We start from the raw sequence: 19517 nt of genomic DNA, 5'->3' as shown, positions 1-19517 counted from the left end.
TATAATAGAGTAAATTTAATAAACAACAATAAGGTCATGATATATATACATATATATAGAGAGAGAAGTTAAATATTATATAAAGAGGAGTTGAAAGAAACACTTTTATGCTTTCACAGAATTTTATAATTCAAAATTGATATGTTAAAGAAATAGAAAAAAAAAAAGTGAAACATGCATGTAGCAATGAAGTTGGGAATAAAAATTATATAATAAATGCTGATATGGAAATTGATTTTCAATGAAAAGACCTTTATTTATTAAAACAGAAATCACTGAGGTGCGCAGTGTTATAACAGGATATTATGATAACAGTGAATTTCAGTTTAAATACAATAAACTATTGACATTTCATTTTGAACAATAGAAAAGATGTTTGATATAAATTCACTTTGAATCCATCACAAATCTGCAAATGTAATTAGAAAGCTAGTAATATTCACTTCCACCTAAGTTTAGCATTATAGCAGTTGTTATTTTTGCAATAGGAGTTTGTTTACTTACGTTAATTAAATTTAGATAAGATTTTGTAAAAAAATGCAATGTAATACTCATGTAAACATTTTAAAACCTTCTAACATATTCAAAATTATCAGAAATTTCATCAAATGTGAATGAAGTCAATTAGAAATGCACTCATGATTTTGTTTGATTGTTTTTGGTGGCAAATCGCTTACCGATTTCTTTTTCTTCGAAGAGTTTTTCCTAACAAATTACTGGAACAGCTATATTTAATAAATGGACACAAACTGAAGGAATTCTTCAAAATGATCGGAGCATATCATTGACTTCGAAGGCTTGAAAAAATCTATACCAAAGCTATCAACCCAAGTCAGGTTTGTTGAAAGGAAAATAAAAAAACATTTTATCATGACAGTCACTCTTGTATTTCGCATTAAAGCATGCATCCATCAGCACACCAGTATTTCCTCTGTTAACACATAATAAGAGGAAAGAAAATGACTCAAAAATTATAACTTCAAATGTAAACAAAAAATCCGCTTCATACTTGGCGGAGAACGTTAATGGCAGACTGATCGACGAGAGCGGCGCGGATGAAACTTAAATGCCATGCGCAAGAGGTACATGACATGTGACTTTTACGCCACATGAATTGACCCCGTTGCTACGAAAATTAGTTGAAAACTATGGAGTTATGGATATATAGTGAGTGAAAAACTACGGAAAACTACAAAAACCGCCAAAAATGTCCTCCTCCGGAATCCTTGCTCGCAGTAATGCTGAGAGTTAGTGAAAAATTTTTTTAACATCGTTAAAAAAAAAAAGAGAAAAAAAAAGCGGAATCTTGTTTCTGTATGAATGCAAAAACATTGGAGTCGCTTCTAATTATAAAATGCATGTGGGAATCTGCTATAATGTTAAACTGAGCAATAATGTCTCCAAAAAAGTACAAATGCTTGCTATTAAATTAAAAAGAAATTATAAATATGTGACAAACAGTGTTAATTTATTTGATCAACAAAATTATATCGTGATTTTTGAGTAAAATTATTTCACTTATATATTCAATCAAAAATAAATGTCTATTAAATAATTTTGAGTAATGTTTTAATTTATTAAAATCCTTTAGAAATATCTATTCTTTAATAATTTACGGATATTCGTTATATATAATATAATGCTACGGACGACTGGATAATGTTGGAGAGTATGAGTTATTCTAAAGATTCAAAAATAAATCATCAAAAATAAATGTCTATTAAATAATTTTTAGTAATGTTTTAATTTATCAAAATCCTTTGGAAATATCTATTTTTCAATAATTTACGGATATTTGTTATATATAATATAATGCTATGGACGACTGGACAATGTTGGAGTATGAGTTATTCCAAAGATTCTGATAAATATTTCGTAAACTCTTAAAAGAATACAAAACGAATCTTTGAAATAATAATTTTGCCTGTTTATTTATTTATATTTATTCATTTGCTGAATTTCGTGTTTTTACTTTTTATTTAGGTTAAACAGTAACGGATTTATTATTAACTAAACAATAATATTTTCTAATCTTTTTCTTGACCCTAAGTTTATCATTGGAAGCTATAATTTTCACCTAATTCAAAACTTAGAAATTCTAGTGTAAAATAAAGGAACAAACAAAAAAATTCTTGTCTTAAAACATAAGCTTTTCTCTCTTAAAATCTCATGAATCTTCAAGAAAATAGCAAACTATCTTGTTACTACCCAATGGTTTTTATTTAATTGACGGCAGACTCAAATCTTAAAAGAAATCAATTCAAAAGCAGTAGAATGTCGTTGAAGGCTTTCTTATGCGAGACATTATTTTCAAGCTTAAATAAAAGGGATTTTTAAGTTTATCTACAATTGAATAAGAAAATTTTATTTAACTTTCATATAAAAACATTTGCATTAGCACAGGCAAAATGAATTTCTCGCCTAATGAAGCGCGTTTGGTTAGCCAAATGTTGTGATCTGTTTTAATGCCCACTTCCCTCCTTTCTTCGACTCGTCTACTTACGGCAACTATGTTCAGAGTTTTTCTCGTGGCGGTAGGTCAGTATAAGTTAGCAGAGGTGATTACCGGTAAGCATTACTTGCTATGTGCTATCCAATTATGGTTTTTCAATTACTTTGTGAATAAGGGTGCTTTTCTCAGCTTTTCCCCCTATTTTCAAAGGGGAGGTAAGATAATCTGCACTAATTTCTTGTTATTGTCTTAAAAGCTGCAATCTAATAAGGTGAGTCACTCGGTTTTTACCGTTTCGGACTCTTTGGAAAATATTTCCTCAATAAATTAGAATTGCATCAAAATGTATCCTAGCTCTAATGAAAACTTTTCCAAGAGTGTAAAATTCACAAATGAACCCATCATTCAAATTGACCAAAGACAATACGAAGAAATTAACTTTATTTTGCACCACAGAGATGTAACATCCAAAATCCCTCGTGTAAACCCAACGTTTTATCCAAAGCAATATTAAAAAACACATTCTTTGGTACAATAATGTTTCGAATATGAAATTCACAAGACTAGGAAAGATTACCTTCACGCCATCTCATCTCGAGTGCGCTATCCAAATCGTAAGTTTGGATAAAATTCTTGAAATCCTATTTTCGAACGGTGTAATTTTAGAAAATGCGACTGATAGATTTTGATATTTGATATTCCTACTCAAATTTCACTTGAAGAATTGGCTGAGAAATTAACACGCAGTAACGATATTGAAATTAGAAGATTTACGTGAGCGTGAATTGACCCCATTATGAAAAACTCATTAAGTATTCATTAAGTTTCGTAATCTATAAATGTTTTTATAAAATTTAAATAAACTTTCGAATCATACAAATCCGAATTCTAAATACCTTAACATTATTTTACAAAAAAAAATCGATATATTTTTGATCCAGTGCACCGAAATTAATTATTTGCTGATACCTTTTCTAATCAAAATACAAATATTGAACTTGTATCCTTGATCTTTTGTAGAATAAATTCCTTCCTTAAAATCAGATATGAAATTTAGGAACTTAAGAAAATAACCTATAGAACTAAGAACTCTACTCCTGGAACCGACAACACTCCAGACATCTGGTTCAAAAATCTTAATAATAATCAACTTCAAATTATTTTGAAATTATTTCAACACCAATTTGATTTTGTTGATATATCCAAACAATGAAACGACGCTCTAATCATTTGGATTCCCAAACAAAATAAAGACGAAACCAACAGTTCTTTCTGCCATTCAATCACCCTAACATCGTTTTTTTGTAGTCTTTGAAAGTATCTCACTCAGAGCATTATTTATCATTTAACTTGCAACAAAAATCTTCACATTAGGCTGTATGGTTTTATACCTTTCAGAGATAACCAAACTGCAGTTTGTAATATCCAGGCAAAAAAAAATCATAGAAGCTTAAAAAAAGAAATTGTTGGTGTAAATCTTGATATCAAGAGTGCACAAGATTCAGCCCTATTGATGGCCTTATTATTTTAAATACTTACAATTTTGTATAACAGACAGTATAGCAAAGTGACTGTCCAATTTCGTTTTCTCTGAATTTTTAAACTTCGCTTTTATTCGATCCTGAGAGGCATAACGTATGCACAAGCAAGAAGCGACGATATACGTGAATCTACATCACAACACAAGAATGAAAAGAGAAAGGAGCGAAAGAAATATTTATCCCCGTGATTATATGCCATGAGATTCTGTGATAAGAATTTCTTTACACGTGTCGATTTAGGTAAGGTAACTTTTAAAAGAATTTGTTTAGGTTGACAGATTTTTATCCCTTCATTCAGAGCTTGAAAACCGCTGATTTAAGTATTTTTAGAGCTTCTGTAGCATTAATTAAATAAAAAAAAAGGTGTAATTGATCCAGGAAATAAGATAATATTTTAGAATTAAGTTAATATGGATTAAATTATGATTAAAAATTAGAAATTAATTAGGATTTAATTTAAATTTAGAGATATCATTACATATTTCATATTATAATGATATTTTAAACTATAATTTCCAAGATTCTAATCCAAACTTCTAATTTCCTAATTTTAATTAATTTCCAAGATTTTATCTTAATTTAGCCCATAGTAACTTCATTCTAAAAATATTCTCTTATTTCCTGATCCGATTTCACTTTTTCTGCTTAATTAATTCAAGAGAAGCTTTGTAAAAATGCTTAGGTCGGCAATTCACACACTCCGCGTGAAGGGATAGAAAAATGTCCAGTAAGCACATTCTTTTTTAAAAGATCCCTGTGTTTTTCTTTCTTGTGCTTGACATGCATCAGAAATCCCTATCAGAATCTTAATAATATATTAGCGCTGTGAAAAAATATTTTCCCTATCGATATCTCATGTTATATAAGACCAGGGATAATTAATTTCTGTCTCTTCCCTCTCTTCTTGCCTAATCTGTTGCTGTGAGTGGACGTGCCTTCCCCGGAAAGAATAAATCGAACTTAAAAATGCAAAGTCTCTTCACTGCCGTTGCACCTGCATTTTACTTCACATAAAATAATGCTTATATATATATATATATATATATATATATATATATATATATATATATATATATATATATATATATATATATATATATATGTAACATTGTTTGTTGTGAAGCATGATGCAGTTTTGAATACAGTGAAGAAACTTTTTATTTTTTTAAATTCTTTTTAATCCATCGGGTAAGCATAATTATTTACAAGAAAAGACGCGGACATTGTGCGTCCGCCACAGCGCGTTGCAAAAGCAGAAGTCGGGAAGAAAGGGAAATAAATTATCCCTCGTCTTATATAACCTTAGATTTTGATAGGGAAAATATTTCTCCACAATGCTTATATATTATTAAGATTCTGATAGGGATTTCTGACGCATGTCAATCACATGTAAGGGAAACACAGGGATCTTTTAAGAAAGAATGTGCTTACTGGGCATTTTTTACCCCTTCACGCCGAGCGTGTGAAAGTATCGGCGTTTAGCTGATTAAGCAATTTTATGAAGCTTCTCTTGAATTAATTAAGTAGAGAAAGTGGAATTGGATCACGAAATAAGAGAATATTTTAGAATGAAGTTACTATGGGCTAAATTAAGATAAAATCTTGGAAATGAATTAAATTGAAATTAAAAGTTTAAAATATATATATATATATATATATATATATATATATATATATATTATATCCAATCTTGAATTGTCCAATACTGCATTGTCCTAGAAAAAAATTGCAGTATATATTTCTTACGCAGAATACCCTTCAAAATGGAAAGAATCGATTAAATTTCTTGGTATATATTTTTACTTTCTCATATAGGTAGTATAGAGAAAGTGTAGTAATCGTCAAAAAAATCGAACTCCCGATTTTGATGAATCTCCAAGTTTAAGACCTTCTAGAGTCCAAAAAACACATTGTTAGGAAATATCCGTCTGTCTGTGATAAAGATAACTCAAAAATGCTTTGAGCTAGACGATTCAAATTTGGTATACGTCTTCACAAGAAATTTGCAGATTTCTGTCAAATTTTGAGTAACATTTGTTTAAAAGAAGAGTGTCTGTCCGGCTGTTAAAATATAATTTAAAAGAATAATTATAAAACGAAGAGAGCTATATAGATAATATTCGGTACACAGATTCAGTGTAGACACCTGTCAAATTATGAGTCAAAACCAACTACGAGTTGACTGTCTGTCGGTTTGTACTTTCAGAAAAAAGTAAACACGTATAGTTCAAAAACGCAATGACTTACATACATCAAATTAGGTATAAGATTTTGTGAAAATAACTGCAGTTTTGTTTCATATCTTTGTTTCAATCGATTGAAAAAAACGTATCTAAAGCACAAATTAGATTTTCGGATACTATTAACCCCATGCCAAGGATTAATCACCAAAAAACATTCGCCAAAGATGACCCGATAGATTCAGTAAAAAGGCTAAATTCACACCAAAAATATTTCTTAACTAGCGTACACGACCGCCATATAAAGACTGGCATGGTGAGTTTATTAGAGAGTATGATAGTAAGTTTTGGAAAGACCACTTCCACTGTTTCTAAAAAGAATAACAATTTAATAATGCTGGAATTTTCAGAAATCGTGCACTCGAAAAGATAAATAATCTCAAGATATTTGCTTTAAAGAAAACCATAACTCCAGGACTAAAGATGTTATCAAAATCACAAATAATAGCATTTTCAGTATATTTTACTGCAGCTTCACTATAGTCAATAAGTTTTCGGAGACTTAATTGGCATGTAACACTATTCAAACAATGCCTCTAAGTATTGCTCCAGATCTCTCAAAATGGACCCCGAACATTGTCCTTCTAAAAATTACTTCACAGAAAATTCTTTTAAAAAATCAAGCGACTGACTTCCTAATTCTTCATTAAGCAAATAGCTACATTTCCCACTTTTGAAAAAAGCATTCCCCCAATAATTGGGAAATTCAGTTAAGTAACAAAGACAACATTTCCCACTTCTGAAAAAAGCATTCCCCCAATAATTGGGAAATTCAGTTAAGTAACAAAGACAAAATAAATAAATAAAAAATAAAAATAAATAAATTTCGTTTATACTCAGAAACTGAAACGCACATCGTACAACGAAATTATCACCTTATCTAAAATCCCCTTTGGCTAAATCCAATCACTTTGAAATCTTTCTTACGAATTTTAAATTTCAAGATAAAAATATTCCTTTGACTGAGATCAATAATTATTTTAAAGAAAGCATTCGGAATTTTTTTCCTGATCACTTTATTATAGCTACTGATGTATCCAAAACACTCTTAACACACTTCAATTGCTGTTTTTTTTTTTCTCTATTCAAAAATTCACATTTCAAACCTATCCAGTCAACTCCATTTTTATTGCAGAAACTTCAACTATTACTGAAACACTGGATGTTCTCATCATCCCTGCAAAAGATTGTCTGATTCTTACAGATAGCTACTCTACTCTTAAATCTTGAAAAATATCTTCATCCAATCACTAAAAATCATACAACGTATAGCCTCCAAAGAACACATTCTGACCAAATCGAACTAAAGAATACCTTTTCTGTGGGTAACTGGTCACTCGAATGTAATTGAAACGATCTAGCAGATCGTTTAGCCAAAGAAGTCACGGGAAGTACACTTTGCATTGAGTGAATCTTTCCTGAAGATATTGTTTTAAGCCTCAAAAAATGACGTATCAGATGACAGTAAATGATTATCGAAACAGCAAATACTTCATCCTTTCAGACATTGACACATTCTCTCCATATTCCAAAAATTGGAGAGAAGTTGTAGTTCTGACCAGACTAATCAACAAAACGATTCTAACTCAATGTATTTGAATCGCTTTAACCTCCATAATAATTCACTTTGTCATGAATATAACAGTGTTAATGACACTGTGAACATAATACATTCATGCAAAAAGTATTCTTATTATAGAGACCTTATTAAAAGTATTCTTATTATTCAATCAGACATGCAAAATATTACTTTCAAAAAATTTTTGGCAAAAATAACTGCAAACAAAACTAGTCTCCAAGTTTCTCTACAATTAAGGAAGCACTTCAATATCTACTAATCTCATCGATCTCATTCTGTAACGGTCTCTACGGGCCTATTTACCTAAATCTTTCCTCCTTGTTGCTCAAACTCTCCTCTTTCTTGCACCTCTTCTTTTGGTTTAAAACTTTAGAGACATGAATATGGACAGAATCGCATCATTAATACTTTCTGAAACTGTAAACGGATAGAAACTTCCTTCTGTTGTATTTTTTTGGTGTTATTCTGGACATTGATGAATTTAATTACTCTCTGCATTTCAAAACAGGGAATGATAGCCATTGTTTCTACAAATTCCTAACTCATTATACATTCAAGCTCAAGTGCTATAGATCAACAATTTGGTTGATAAAATTGTATATAAAATTTCATCCAACTAACTCATGGCTTTTTTAAATGTCATTTTCATTTGAACGAGGACAAAGAGGCGAACAGATTTCGTCCAAAATTTTACAGAAGTCTTCAATTTTGGTGTAAAAACGTCTCAAATTTCATCTTTTTAGCTGATTGTGTTTTTGAGTTATCCTGTTCATAAGCAGGCCAAATATAATGAGGTCTCTTAATATAATTTAAATCCTAATTAATTTCTTATTTTTATCTTAAATTAGCCTATATTACTATATTGTAAAATTATTTCTTATTTCCTGATCTTTTTTTTTATTTAATTATTTTCAACATGCGTTCTCAAAAGTGGATGATTAATATAGCTCTCAAGATTTAAGAACATGGATAAAAAAATCCCTAACTCCCAAGGCATTCCTGCCCGTTATACCCGAGATTCCCTTTCCTGAATCGACACGTGCCAAAGAGATCTCTCTCTCTCACCGAAAAACACGAATAGAAAAGTTTGTAACATTTTTCTCTTGTGTCCTGAAGCACACGGACGTGTTTCATCCGTCATCTCGTGTGCAAACCATGCTCTCCCATTGGGAAAAAAAAAAAAAAAAAAAAAAAAACATTTCTAAACGTGTCTACTTGTCTTCTTCCTATCGGCTTGACTATTCCCAAATAAGTTCATATATAATTTTATTATAACCAGATTATTTTAGTCCTTTTGGATATTTATTCTTTTAGGAAGGACAGTCCATCAATCAGCTGCTTGAAAAAAATATTTTATAAATATTATCGTTTCATTTTCGAGGTGTTTCGTTTTAAGACGTTTATTACGATTGCGTTCTCATCTCGTTTTTTGCGGTACTCCACTTTACTCTTCCATGCCGATACTGAATTATCAAAAATGTGGTCTACAGGCAAGTTCTTGGGCGAAGGGCTCCAGATTTGAAACCCGATTCTAATAAAGGTCCCTCATGTATGCGGTCCTGATGCATATTGCATCTCTCGTCGACGGTCAGATGTCCTCCCGTTAGTGTGATGCAGAAGTTTAGAGAAAGGGGGAGGGGGCGTCAGCTGAGGTGCCATCCTTATCGTCTGACCGGGGCTCAAAATCATGAGATCTTTTCAAAAATAGTTCTAGTGTTGCTGTCAAACTGGATATTAATGTAACTAAACAAAACTATAGGCTCATCATATCTGTTTAAATTATAAAAATGACCGGATATCCTGTAGGATACAAATAATTAATAAAATATTAAAAAGAACATCAGCAAAATTGTTTCTATAATTATATAAAAGGTCTAATATGTGTTTTGAAGACTTCATCTATCAATAAAATAGATATCGTATAATCGTCCTGATAAAGTTTCAACCAGTAGATGTAATATTTTTTATATAAAATTTACATTTAATTTCTTAATTTTTTTTAAAAAATGAGAACATGGATTAAAAGTATTTAAACATGTTAAAATTTCTGTTTTAAAGGTAATACACTATCAAAATATAATACCATTTTATTATCAATTTAATTACTTTTTAAATTTATTCATTTATATTTTTAATTTTATAAGAATATTCATTCGAATTTTATTGATTTATTTTTTCAAAATTTCATGTAATAAATCAATATACATTTAATCTTATAATAAGTGCAGGTACTTCTCGTTTTTTTATATGCTATACAGTTGTAAACAAAATGATTAACTAATAATTTTAATAGGCAAGGACTTAAAATAATGTGGATAAAATGTGTTACGTTACATTACCATTTGAGTTTCTCTCTTGTAGTAAATAAGGATATGTATTTTCAATATAACAGTTCCACTCCGACAACATAAACTTTATATTTAATGACTCCATTAATTTAGAAAATTCAATAATCTGTTTTACGTTGCCTAATCTAATTTTCAGCTAAACATTTAGTTGTCCATAAATTGGTCTCCCCACACTTTGGAACTTAACATCAGTCAAACTAGTAAGAACTTTTAACATGTAGAATTCTTTTCGCATCCGAAATCTCAGAATCCTGTATACTATTATTTAATAAATTTAGTCGAAAGTGCAAATTAATAACGCGGAGAAGTAAAGAAGATAGAAATGTGTAGGAACTTGCTATAAAGTAACGGACACGAAAATGAATAGAAATGAAAGAAATCCCCTGTTAATAAATAATGGATGCATAAAAATGTAAGATTATAGTTTTTAAGAGCGCATTCAGGATTTCAGATTTTTTTTAAAAGATACTTTCCGCATTCCATATATTATTTGTCTAAACTTTGTCCCTATATTGGAAATATTTTGAATTTTAAGAAAACATGTTAATGAAAGTCCATACCATCTATGAAAAGTTTTAAAAAATGTGTTTTCTTTTCATCCGTTATTAGAGAGTATTGTAATAGGGAAAAAAAAAAAAAAAAAAAAAAAGAGATCAATAAAGGAAGTTTGAGAAAGAAAGTAGTAGGAATGTTTTGATTAGGAATTTAAGTGATACTGTTGGGAAATACTTGTCAATTCTACCTATCAACAAAAACCGTTCCAACATCGGGAATAGAACGGAGCACATAAAAATATTCACTACCATGTGCTAAAGAATTTTTATTCCTTACAATTTATGTGTTTTATTATTGTATTTTGTTCTTTTAACCATATTTTAAACTGAATATCAAATGCCTATGATTAGATTTGTAAATGTTGTATAGAAACGGTAGTGTATGTTTGACTTTGAGATGTATTTGCCGAACGCAGATTACGAGGAAAAAAAGAACCAACTCTTACTTTGTTTTCCTCTTAACCGGAAAATACAATAGACTTTTTATTACATTTATATTTTGTGCATTTAGACATATTACTTTGGGCATAGTCAGAGATTTTTTCCAGTGAAACAATATTATAATAAATGCTAGCTATGTACTATGTTGGAATGAGATAAGTTTGCATATCTTATGGAAAATAAACCATAACAAATTTAGTACAAATAATTTCTAAAAAGACATCTTTATTAACATAAAATTGGAGGAAAAGAGTCAAAAAATGGTGAAGAAAGATCATCTGTTGACTGATTATAAAACTATATAGTACTGATTAAGTTTACTTGTGAACATTACGCTATATTATTTAAAAGAAAATCAAACGTCTTCTATTTATGTAGAGTTGCCGTGAAATATTTGGTAAACTTAGCACAAACGATAAAAATGAATTTTTATAGATTCAAAAATACATAAAACCCTGACTTTAGTGCACAAAAATGTAATTTTTATTTCGATTTTTTTTCCATTTTACTTTTTAATTTATTATTTATCATATTAAATATTATAGCACCTTGAAATCAATTTGCCTTAACCTACAATCAGCCGGCACCAATTATATGAAATAAAAAGTTAATTTAATTTGAACAACTGATAAACAAGTTTTGAAAATATTGAAACAGACTATTGTTATTCAAGTGTATATAATTTCAAAACTTTAGCGCATCTAGAAGTGATAGAAAAATTAATTACAAATTACCGTCCTCACAAATATGAAAGAAGTTAAATAAAGGTGTATAAATGAAATGAAGATTTAATTTTTCTGTCGAGCAATTTGGACACAATCATATCACCGGTTTTTATCTCAAAATTCTACGGGTTAGATACACCTGATTAAAATGTTTTAAATTTTTTTGATAATTGTATAATGGGTTTTTAGTTCGTCAAGGATTTGAGTGTACGGCGTATTCTTAATTTGAAAGCAGTATGACATTTGTGCGAAATCTCTATTTCAGACCAAATTTGAGAACCTATGTAGCAGGCATGGAAAGCGGTTCCTATTAACTCTAAAGATATAAATTGTTGACAAAAATTGCAAAATAAATAGTTATTTTCACCATAAAAAAAATCAAAAAACGCGATGTTATTTACTGATAAAAATCAATTCATTCATGATATTCAGAAAATATTCCATTTCTATAATGAAGAGAAATTCAGGATTTAATACTGTAGAAAACCTATGGAGTCATGAATATGTTGCCGTTCAGGCTGTCATGAAAATGCATGACATCAACAGTTTTTATTAATTATATTTTTCTTTATACACAATATAGATAAAATAAAGAGTTTTTCCACAAGATCGATGCCATTTGATTCGACAAGCTCCAGTAATCGCATTGATATGGCTTCCATTCTCAGAATCGAAGCTGAAACGTTTTCTGTCCGTGGAAGATCCAATTAGTAGAAAGATAACTTTTATTTTTATTTGAATGCTACAAAGAAAATCCAGAACTATCTCATTTAAGTGAAGGAAAGGAAAAAAGTACCGACTGTTTGTTAAATTACTCCGCAATCTGATTGTAAATTTCTTTTTATACCTTGTATATCATGCTATTTCTTTCTGTGATTACTTTTTAAAGATATTTTGTATTTGCCAGCCAATGGAAATAAAAAAAACTTTATAATAATATTGTTATAGCAAGTTTAAAATGTAATTCTCAATATTTTTATAAAGATTATTTCTTTATGTATTAAATACACTCCGCATTGTATATCAAGGCATAATGTGTTTTCTACCAAATTATTTTTCTTCATTATGTTTAGCTCTGTTTTAGTAAATTACAATGCAGATTTAGGCTTTTGCGGTCCTATACAGTGCGCATTATAAGACTCATGTTTTAATTTAATTCGCCGGACAATTTAGTTTTAGATTTTAATACACTTTTAACATATGTTATTTTGAATTAATTATTTATTTATTTTAGTAACTGTGTGAAAATTTATATATTTATTCAGTATGACACCTGACTGCGCGGCAGCTACATTTATAGATATAATAATTAAGCATACATCGTTATTTTGAAAATCCTAATAACTACGTGAACGTACTGAAACGAGAGGAACCTAACTAATTATACTTGTCAAAGTATTAATATTACCCCAATATTTTATAAGTCATAGAAATTGTATTTTTTACTAATTTATTTATTTGCCAGATTTATTTTCCAAAATCTTTTTAATTGTTATCCCTGCGGTCCCTTCACCTGAACGGACCTAGATAGCTGTCATTCTGAAATTCACCACTGGTATCCCATATATTAACTTTGAAGACAATCCATTTACCAATCAGAATAACAAAAGTCAGTGGGTGAATGGATATATGAAATGGTTATAACTTTACATAAGTTTTCCTCCGAGGAGGTGTAATAATTAAAATAGACGTATTCTTGAGTGCTGTCTTCACAATTTTCTCATTAATTTCAACTAAAAGATGTTATTTATAAACTGTGCTCAAAATTAATTATATCTAAATTATGTAAAACAAATAATTCATATCGATATTAAAAACATTCGAGTCCAAGGTTAGCGTTTTAAAATAATAAATTATCTATTTTTAACCAATTTTTAATATTCATATATTCCTGTAATAACTTCGAAAACTTTTAATTAACGAAAACATTTTTTTACTTCATCTTAAAATTCTCAAAATAGTTTTTCTAATATCATCAGTCAACAATTCTTTCAAAATATTTTTAACACCTCATTTTGTACTATAACATGGTAATAAGTACAAAAATGTATTTAATATTTTTGATTTGGTATAGTTAACACAGCGCAGATAAATAGATGAATTAATTCAAAATATGTATAATATTTTGATTTTACGTAAAAGGCAATAAGAATGTGAAAATAATCTTCTTAAATATGGTGATATTTTATTTTCATCCCATGAATTGAAATGTAATGAAACAGACTATTTTCATTACCGCAACTTCATATATCATATATTTTCATTGGCGATACCTTATTTATCTTCATCGTATTCAGGACTTGAACAGTTGAGTCCTGAAAAAGTAACTCTTGTCACTAAAAGATTTTATGGAAGATTTGATAATTATCTACAACTTTGACGTAAGGAATAAACGACAAATCTCATCCACATATCTGCAAGGTCAAAGGTATCCGAGTATTTTCGGATTTATACATTTTTAAAATATATATCTTTAGAAAGGCTAGACCAACCGCCTTTGGGCTTTTTCATTTAAGGTATATTCCGAGTTTACATTTTAAGTGGAAATTCAGTCATGACAGCGTTTAGGGGACCGAAGAGAAATCAATTAAAAAGGAAATAAGGATTCAAGCCGTTTTACAGAAAGTTGATTTACAACATCCAATAATGATTTTGATTTGCATAACAAATTTTCATAAAATTAGCATGTATATTCGGGCATAAAAGTCTAATAAAACCCATGTATTTTTAAGCATCTTTTTTTGCCTATAAATGCAAAATTTTTAATCAAATTAAATTAAGCTTTACAGGAAATATGACTACATACCATTGAAGCATTATATTAAAATTCAAAGTAAATACGTAGTTTCAATATTTGAGGGAATATAAGTATTTGTGATGAATAATTTTTAACTGTACGTGAGGGAAACAATTTTTTTTTTTTTTTTTTTAATCTTTCACAATTTCAAACCCAGATATATATGACACTATATAAATAAAAATTATAGATATATCTGGATCTAGAACACAATACATATAAAAATTACTGTTGATTACTTGTTAAAATTGAGAGATATCAGCATTACAGGACGCTGAATTTCAGTTGCCATTTAAGAGAAGCTAAATCATTAAGGGTTTTCCACAAAAAATTCCGAAAACTAGTTATATATGTATAATGGCTAGAATTGTGCTAGAAAACTCTTCATATATGTAAATTATATGAATAATTTGAATTGCAATAAATTAAACATCACCAATAACAATAAAATTTACTATTTTATCTCCATTATTTGTACAAACATTGGAAATGTATCGTTATGTTACATGATATACACTATACTATAATTAAAAGCATATTGGTACCTTTAAGAAATGGAAAATGCAGTCAAATTTATGGAGATTCACTGATGAAATAGATTGATGTCTAATAAAACTGAAATTTAAGAACGGCTTTCCTTTAAATAACAACATCTTTTGCGGTATTAATATAGGCACAACTCATCCATTAGGTTTGAGGAGCTACAACATGCCTTGTTAATTATTTCAAAATTTTGTGTGTTCTTTTCATTGGTAACAACTGCTAATGTTTACTTAACAAGATTTCGGTATTCTCATGGAATTAAAGGATTGCAAAAAATATTTTTAATTACATCCTATGATTGCTATTGAATTGTAAAATATGTCGTTTCTATGTCTACTGTCGTTTCACAAAATCTCAACTTGGACACCATTTAAAACTGTGTTTTAGTTACAGATTGAATTGAGGTATTGAAATGACGTATAAAGAAGAAATAAGAAAAAGACAATGTCACTGATACTGCAAAGCAGTCTTTTCCTTTATATGAATAAACTCCGAAATTGGCAACCGTTCAATATCTTTCTTCCCTGATCTCTCTTTTATTTGCTGTGGGTTTATTTTTTAAACTTTTCGCTTTAAAAGTCACGAGATTATTTTCTTGTTTTAAATTAAATATTATTTCAATATTATTGTTCACCCAAGAGAAAGAAACATTTTAGATTATCTTTTACAAATAGTTCCCCAGCATTACAAGGAAAAGAGCAGAATAAACAAAAAATAAATATTTTAATCCTTTGCTCTCGAATGCCTTTTCTCAGTCACCATTCAAGACGGCGCATCATGTTAACATTTTACTTATTTATTTTTTAAATTTTAATTGTTAAAAATGCCTACAGAATGTTAAAAAGATGTAGGTTCCTTTATCAGGGAAACTCAACTTAAAACAGTTGCATGTATTTATTTTTTGGTGCAATAAACAGGTTCATGTATGAAGTGAATAATTACTCATCGAGTTATCTTTCCGAGTGCAAAGGGTTAAATATCTAGTGTTGAATAAAAAAACTGAATTGATAGAAGTTAAAAGGCAATATTTTGAATATATTTTGCTATACTGCCTATTTAAATGTTGACGAGCCACCAACTTAACTATAAAAATTAACTTAAAGCAACTTAAACTATAAAAAACTTTTAACAGTTTTTTTAAACACTTTATCAGTGTCCTAAAAGTAAAAAAAAAAAAAAAAAAAAGTTTATTTGTAAATTTTTAATCCGTTATTGTAAACGTACAAATTTAAGGTCGTTTTTGTCACAAATTCATTAAACCGAAGATTAAATGATAATTAAGTTGTGAAAATATCAAATAATATTTTCCCCCCTAGAAGACACAAGCGTACAAAATTTCATACTTGCAAAGATGAAATATGTCAAGTTAAAATGAAATGATGAATCAAAATTTATTTGAATCCTTAGCATTTTATTGGAATTTGATGGTTGATCGATGGTTAAATCAGATTACCAAGGTACGAAATTTACTTGGAAGTTCGAAGAAAAAAGTATCCACAGTCTCACTACAGATATATTAGAAATAATTTACGCTGACTATGGTCACTCTGGTCTAGTTAGATGATATTTTCTTCCATTTTGGAAATCTGCTCTCCTATTAATTCCTCTACAATCCACAAAATACTTGATCTTTGCGGATTAATTCGAAATTTTGGTATTGAATTACGTTGTCTATGAATGTTTATTTTAGTTGATAAGTTTAAAAGACTAAAATGCGATGCACGTATGCACATAACGGGTTAAAAAAAAGATTTCACTCTAAATCAATGGACTTGAAAAAATAGTACTAGAGATTTTTTTGATGCGGTTGCAAGCGTTAATCTTCCCAAGCATGCAATTGAATAAACAGAAAATTTGAACAATAGAATCATAACATTAGTTTAGTTTGGTTTGGTTTGGTTTGGTTTGGTTTGGTTATATTAACGTCCCGTTTGAAGCAACACTAGGGCTATTTTGGGATGGACCTCGTAATTTTGAACCGCGGTCAGATGACGAGGACGACACCTGAGCTGGCACCCCCCTCTCCACACCACACCAGCGGGAGGACGTTTGGTCATGACGGATTTAACGTGCAACTGACCCCCTTACACGACAGTTCTTCGGTGGAATCGGGACACGAACTTGAAACCCTCCGGTTCCGAAGCCGAGACCTTACCACCAGGCCACCGCGGCCCTCATCATAACATTAATTGGTTGAATAGCACTTTTCCGAAGATTAATATCATGGTTTGGAGCTGTATCAAAGTTTATTGTTTGTGAATCTTATTACTTTGAGCCGCTATCATTGGGAAATCATTGGGTTACATAGGCAGTAAATCCTAAAAAAATACTTGTATTCTAACACAAATAAAAAGCGAGGAGCACAGACCATGAGCATTTACAGTCTTTTTCTCAATAGGACTTTGAATTAAGAAACGTTCTGTCAACGAGGCAGAACGCAACGATGTCAAAACTATGTTTCAATATTTTTAAACTGCAGAAATTTTTTTTCGCCATTTGAAATTTTAATAAATGATAAGGGAAAAGTAAGAAATTATGATAAATAAAAAATTATGTAAGAATCAATTGTCGATAAATACGAAACAGTTTTTTTGCATTCAGAATTAATTTTTCTGACTGTTTTCACCGATAGATGTTGAAAATTCTGAATGATTGTACTTTCGAAATATCTAAAACCCCGATATTATTTTGTACAATCCTATTTAAAGTCGTGAAGGAAGAACTTTGAAAAATACTTGGATAGCTTCAAGGAACAAAACTTTTTAAAGAATATAAAATAGTATAGATAAAAAGATACAATACCCTAAATAATTGAATTCTCTCAATTCGAAGTATTGCTAAAACATTCAATTTCGAGATTTTGAAGAAACGCGCATATTAAAAGTTCTTCTCCACCCCCGTAAGGAATTTTAATAATTATATCTTTCTCTCCGTGTGTATATGAACATGACAATTTCAAAAACTGAGCAGGACAGATGAATGGAATTTGGTACCAAGACTTAGCACCAAACTTGGATTTCATCTCAGATTTGATACGAATCCAATCAAAGAGAATTCAGTTTGTCTGATCTTGCGTATCTTCGTTTGTTATAACAGTTAACAAATTTTAAAGTAAAAATTGTTAATCTTTTCTCACTCGAAATAAAATAAATTAAATAAATAATTAAAATAAATTAATAATTAAATAAAATAAATTTAAAAAATTAAAACATTAGATTTCATTTAAAGTAGTTTTTTTAATAACTTCTTTATCCATTATGTTGGAGAATATTATCAAAATTGATATCCTTAAATTTTCACTAAGCAGTTGACGTCAGAACAAAAATTAATCTGTACAAAATAAGGTAAAAATTGCTGATGCCGACTGCGAAATGATGTTATTCGGACATGGCATCATAATTATATTCATTAGATTTAGAAGAGTGTCGGGTATCACATGAAATTGATTACTGATCTTCCTCTGGATCAATGACAAATTCACTTGAAGCTTTTTAGAAATAAAAATACTTTACCATGGGGAATTGGTCATATAACAGGTGGTATATATTCTAGCATGCACCGATCCTTTTTTTTGTGTGTGATTTCTCCGCGAAGAGGATGGAACATGCAGAAGTAGCAGTCATTCATGAGATTACTTTTCCCCCTAAAAATCATAGGAATGACAAACTACATCAACATTTTCTTTTGACCCCTTTGCTATTCTATAAATTTCCTTGAACAAAAATTATAACATATACAGAGTCCACAGTTTATCCTGGCCTCCAATTTTGCTTTCAAAATAAAGATGATAATGCCTCTAACTAAAAAGTTATGATAGTTCTGGGCTCCAAATCTAACTTTTACATATACATGGTGAAAGTTATCAGCGAATTAACGCATTTATCAAGCATCATAGTTCTAAGAAATATAATGTATTAAGATGCAAACTCGCTACAATAATTTCTTTCTCATACAAACCACTACTTATAAACAATCATATTTTTATTTTTAAAAAAACAACGCCTACAACCAATTTGGAACCATCTCCTTCAGACTAATTGGCAAAGATTTTTTTCCTCTAAAATAGCCTATAAAGCTTTTAACTTGAGAACTAAATTTTTAAATCTTAATTGTGTCAGAAACTTCATGTAATGTAGTTTATATTTTCATGTTCGTATATATTCAATATTTATGACATCTATCTTCGTACATTTCTTTGCATAGAAGTTTTCATATAATTTATTATATATTTAAGCTATATAAACTTACATATTCTCATACTTTATTTTTTACTAACATTTCAAGGAAAGTGATAACT

This window comes from Argiope bruennichi, chromosome X2 (genome assembly GCF_947563725.1).
Source record: "Argiope bruennichi chromosome X2, qqArgBrue1.1, whole genome shotgun sequence".
Classification (NCBI taxonomy): domain Eukaryota; kingdom Metazoa; phylum Arthropoda; class Arachnida; order Araneae; family Araneidae; genus Argiope; species Argiope bruennichi.
The sequence above is the reverse complement of the archived record's forward strand: the minus strand, read 5'-3'. Positions refer to the sequence as shown.